Source organism: Phascolarctos cinereus, unplaced genomic scaffold (assembly GCF_003287225.1).
Source record: "Phascolarctos cinereus isolate Bilbo 61053 unplaced genomic scaffold, phaCin_HiC Scaffold_726;HRSCAF=1367, whole genome shotgun sequence".
Lineage (NCBI taxonomy): Eukaryota > Metazoa > Chordata > Mammalia > Diprotodontia > Phascolarctidae > Phascolarctos > Phascolarctos cinereus.
In genome coordinates this window covers 22,334,360-22,340,359 of record NW_027556098.1, presented here as the reverse complement: position 1 = coordinate 22,340,359, position 6,000 = coordinate 22,334,360, and positions in this window count along the sequence as shown.

Sequence of the window (6,000 nt, the reverse complement as noted above, 5' to 3'; positions counted from 1 at the left end):
GAGTGGCATTGTTAGTTCTGTGTTTAAAGAGAATCAGTTTGACATAGTATAGAGGACAAACTGAAGGAAAAGGAGCCTTGAGGCAAGGAAGCCAATTGGGAGGCCAATGCAGTACTCAGATGAGTGATGAACTGATGTCTTGAACTAAAGTGGTAGCTCTGAAAGCAGAATCAAGTATGAGAAAAGTTATGAAAGTGGAAATGGCCAGATTTGGCAACTGACTGGATAGATATAGAACTAGGGAGAATAAGGAGTCATGGATAAAATTCATAATAGCAATAATGATGATGATAATAATAATATCTACTGCATATATAATACTTTGAGGTTTGCGAAGTACTTTACAAATATGTCAGTTTGCAGCACTGTAAAAGTGGAAGAATAGGGGTGCCTTCAACAGGAAAAAAGAAGAAAGGTAGGTTTAGGGGAAAAGACAGCGAGTTCAGCTGTGTTTGAGATGTCTCTGTAACACCTAATGCAAAATGTCTATTGGGCTCAGGGAAAAGACTATATAAATCTCTGTGACATTTGCATAAATAAAATAATTCCTTGGGAGATAATAAGATTACCAAGATAGAGAAGAGACAAAGGATTAAGACGAAATCTTGGGAAATATTTATACTTAGTGAGGCATGATCTCGATGAAAGACCTTCAAACTCAACAGGGGAGACATGAAACAGATAAAAGATGAGCCGAGAGAGCAGGGTCATGCAGGCCCAGAAAAGGCAGAGCATTAAGTAAGGGTGCTCAATAATGCCAAATGAGCCAGATAGGTCAAGAAGGATAAAGACTAAGAAAAGACCATCATATTGGTGATTAAAGGCTCATTAGTAGCTTTAGGTATAACAGATTTGGTTGAATGATGCAGTCAGAAGCCAGATCACAAAGGTTTAAGAAATGAATGAAAGGAGAAGAAGTGAAGGTAGTAAGTTTAGAAAGCTTTTTCTAAGAATTTGGATGAGAAATGGAGAAATATTAAATGATTTTTGTTGGTTGTTCAGTTGTTTCAGGCATGTCCAATTCTTTGTGACCCAATTTGGGTTTTCTTGGCAAAAATGCTGGAGTGGTTTGCCTTTTTTTCTTCTACAACTCACTTCGTAGAAAAGAGGATTTTACAGAAAATGAGGAAACTGAGGCAAACAGGGTTAAGTTACTTGCCCAGGGTCGCACAGCTAGTAAGTTTCTGAGGCCAGATTTGAAATCAGGCGTGACTCCAGGTTCAGTACTCCAACCACTATGCCACAATATTAAATTATAGTTTGGGTTTTTTTTGATTTGCTTTATTTTTTGTTTTTGCAATAAAACAAGCATTTATATAACATAGTATAATTTTTAAAAAGATGGCTGCACATGAAACTGCTAATCTATTATGTAAAAGTTGCTATTGTTTTTAAATATATAGTAAAGTTAAATAAATTTCTTTTTTTCCCTTTTTTTCTTCCCTCCCCCCATTACACACAAATAGGTATATAAATGTAAACTTATTCTATACATACTTCTATTTATCACTTCTTTGTCTGGATGCAGATGGCATCTTTCTTCATATATCCTTTATAGTTAATTTGGTTATTTATGATAGTCAAAATTACTTATTTACTTAAAGTCTTTCTTAAAACAATATTGTTGTTACTGTATACAATGTTCTCTTTGTTCTGCTCATTTCACTCTGTTATTTCATTCAAGTCTTTCCATGTTTTTCTAAAATCATTGAACTCATCATTTCTCATAACAGTAGTATTCCTTCACTATTATAGACCACAACTTGTTCTGCCATTCCCCAATTGATGGGCATCCCTGCAATTTCCAGTTTTTTGCCACCTCAAAGAGATCTACTATAAAATTGCAGAATATATAGGTTCTTTTCCTTTGTCCCTAATAATCTTTGGAAATAGACCTAGTAGTGGTATTGCTGGGTCAAAGGGTATAGGCAGTTTAGTAACTCTCTGGACACAATTCCAGATTGCTCTCCAGAATGTTGGAATCAGTTCACAATTCCACCAATAATGAATTAGTATTGTGAAGTTTTCTGAGGTTTTTTTTAAGGATAATAAGAAAAGAATTAATAACTAGAGAAAGGTTGGAGGTTCAAAAGGTATAGGGTATTATTAAAGTTTCTATCTTCTGGAAAAGACAGCAAATCATGGGAATCAAGATCAGAGTTGGAAGTGTTAGCTTTGGGAAGGAAAAGGGCTACTACATCATCAGAGCCTGAGGAAGAGAAGGAGAGAGTGGGAGATAATATCAAGGGTTTTTGAGAGGAAGAGAATAGCAGTCAAATGGTTTCAAAAAGTAAAAAGTGAGGTGCTCTGTTGAGAAGAGAGAGTAGAAAGACAGATTGTAGGAGGCTGAAGGAAGTAAGCAAAGGTTTGAAATAGTTTCTATGGAAAGTGAGATAGAGAATCAATTAGAGAAGAATGAAAGGATCCTTGACCTCAGTGAGGGGCTAGTTAAGGCCGATAACATACATTTGTAATGTACCTTGTTGGCTTGTTTGTGTGACTTCTTCCAGCTTTCTTTAGCAATGTGTGAATAGAAGCAAAGGACACAGACCATCAAAGTAATAGAGGACTGAGAAATGATAGGATAATGAGGCAAGGGTTTTGAGAGTGAGGGCAATGTAGAATTAATATGACTACCACTGAGTTGAGGTTGTAGAGGGAGGAAACTAAATTCAGAGCAGGGCCAACAGCTTGAGAAAGTACTGGGGGGTGGTATAAGGATTAGAAGTCTTGATGAGGGCAAAGAATAAACTTAGAAGAAGCAAAGCAGAGGGGAAGATGGGGTGGTGCAAAATTGTGGTCAGATAGAGGAATATCGGAGGTTTTCATTAAGGAAGTTTAAATTTGAGAGAAATGTTGAGATGTAATGTATGAGCATCCTTATATGTGACTGAGGTGGAGACGAAGAAATTAGGATTAAAGGAATCTAAGGAGACGTTATCTCAAAAGAATTCGACTTAACTTGTAAAGGAAACATACACAGGGAGGGGAAAAGCCTGGAAAATTATAGCCTAAAACAAAAAAAAAAAGTTTAAAAATTGCCAATTTTTCTTGGGTGAAGCCCCTAACTAGGTAATCCAATAACTAAAGTTCCAGGAAGAAAATCTCAACTGATCCCCACAAATGCAAAGGGCCTAAATTTTATCCTATAGGAAGCCCCACGTGTAACCTTTTTGAATTGTGTAGGGCTGTTATTCCAACTCAGGTTAATACTATTGAGTTCCCAGAGCACATTTGGCTACATTGTTCTTCTTTTAGGGGTAACCTAAGAGGTCATGGGGCTTCCCTCAATGTCATTGGCTCAAACTCCCATTGCAGTATGTCTCCCCAGTTTATCAATTGCTAATTATAATTAGCATCTCCCTTTTCTCATTGATTGGGTCAGTGATAAGCACTATAATAGCAATGAACTAATTAGGAGATATAGCAAGAGTAGTAGTACAAATATATTCCCCTGCACTGAGGGCAGTGTCTCCTCTATTCTACCTCATTACATGTGGAGAGTGGTTTCAGACTTAAAGTGCTCGCTGAGATGCATTTACCCCACCAAGTTCATTTATGAAAGCAGCACAGGTACTGAGGGGGTTACTCCCTTGTTTCAGGAGTAAGAAGGTGTCTTCTTGTTGATCCACTTAGGTACTATATCAAGTCAGTCACTGGTGCCTCACCAAGTTTGGCTGCTGGCCAATTCTGGTATAGGTTCTAGTTTCTGAACATATTCAAGAAGGTCACTGGGTCCTCATTAGGCTTGGTTACTGGCAAATTCTAGAGTTAACCTCCAACCTATTGAAGCTCATGAGGTAATAGCAGTATATATTCCTTCACCTAAGAGCAGGGAAGAAGACACACAACAGATTCAGAAACAATAGCAGAACCATGTACTCATAGGACCATGGCCTGAGTGAGAGAGAGCCACTCAGTTAGAGTCCTATTTCAGTTCCTCTTCCTCACCCTATCACATCCAGGGAGGAAAGAGAGATGCTTTGTTTGATTAGTGCCATTTTGAATGCCCGTAAAAGTTCTGGCTCAGCAGCCAAACAAAAGGCTTTTTCTTCATCAGTGGTAAATTCACAGGAAATGGTCATAGAACAATCACACATTCTCACAAGTTGATGTGAAGGGATTTGTCAAACAGAACATGCTGCTCATTCTCATAAGCACTGGAATTTCATTGGTCAGTTTCCCATTATGTATGATTTTGCTGCTTACTGGCATTTGACTTTTCACAATATTCTTTTCTTTTCGATGGAAAGTTTTATTTGGGTTTTAATTCAAACCAAATTCTCTCCTTCCCTCTTCCACCATCCTACCTCCCCATGCTAGTTGCTTTGTCTAGCAGCCAAGGAAAAAAGCAGGAGGTGAAAGGATTAACTGGCAAATGGGACAGGAGGGTGTTTTTTCCCTTGATGGATGTGAGGAGGGGGGAGTGAAAGAATGTGCCTATGTGCCTTACCAACCCCCACAGTTCATTACCATATATACCTCCTAGCTCATTCCTAATCAGTGACTCAGAAGCAGATTTATTGTTTGCTCTTGATCCAATTCTCTTCGCCATTTCTCTGCTACCAGGCATCACTATGATCCCTGACTGATCTTGAGTGAATCCCAAGGGGTATGTCATCTTGATCCTGAATCAGCTTAGTGTGGCAACCCCATTCCATGACTGCTTTATTACTTTTCTTCTTACAGGAAAGATGGAAGCTTCCCTTCACCCATCCATGGCTGCTTTCAGAATCTTCTCTGAAGTCCTTTCATATTCATCTGTTTAGGGATTGCTCAGTGAGGAAACTTTACCTTTCCCTCTCCCTGTGACTCTCTAGATTTTTTTACTATGCCTATGTTGCCTTCTCATCCTGAAAATTCCATCAGTACCTAGGGCCTTCTCACCCTAGAACATTCCTCTTCCCATGGGGACCCCTTTTCTCATTGGTGAATTCCTCCTGGTAGCTCCATATTGAGGAAGGGGAATATCTCTCTGTTCCTAGGATCTCCTCTCATTGATGAGTTCCTCCTGGAACCTTCATTTTGAAAAAAGGGAATTAGGCCATCCATTCTCCATTCCTTTCCTAGTTCTACTGTTTCTCTTTTCTGCTCTTTGCCACATTGCCCCATACCACACACCCACACTCTTCAGCTGCCTTTTATTAGAGCATAAACTCCTTAATTGCAGGGTCTTTGTTTTTGCTTTAATTTGTATCCCCATTGCTTACTTAGCACAGTGCCTCGTATATAGTGTTGATTGCCTGACTGTGAATATGGATCAATAACTGTTCTGCAATTAATAGTCAAGTACTTTCTGGGGCACTGAGAGGGTAATCAACTTTATAAGTGTCACACAGCTAGGACTTGTTGGAGTAACTTAATAGTGGATAAACTAACTTGGCTCCAAAGCTAGCTCTTTATCCACTATCAACAAATCAATTCTCTAAATGGAGTTAAAAGCCCAGAACAATCTCTCTGAATTGTTTGCATAGAATATGGCAGATATGAAGACAGTTTTACCAATGCCTCATGTATTCATGTTCTGTTTCTTTTTTCCACCAAAATGTTATCATATCCTGTTGTGTATATCTTAAGTGAATAATGTATTTTCCACATTGTAAAAATACTAGCTGTTTTGATTAGTTATAAGTCAATTGAAGAAAAGCAGACCTAGTTTTGTAGGAGTTGGCTATAAGGCTAGTTAAATTGTGCAAATTTGTTAATGAATAAAGAGAAGAAATATAGCTTTTACAGAATGAAATTATGGTTATTTTTATTCCAACTTGGCTTACAAAATGTTTAATTTTTTCCATTTACATAAGTCTATAAGGTTCAATGGAAAGAAAACCTTTAAAAAGTAAGTCTCATGTTTTTAAAGCTATTTACAAAAAAGCAAAGGGAAAAATAAACAGTCAAATCTCTGAATTTTAGTAGCTTCTTAAATGAAAGAAAGGATAATGCAATCTTAAACTGAAGTATTCTCCATTCAGAATTTCCTGGCATTCATTCATTATCCTC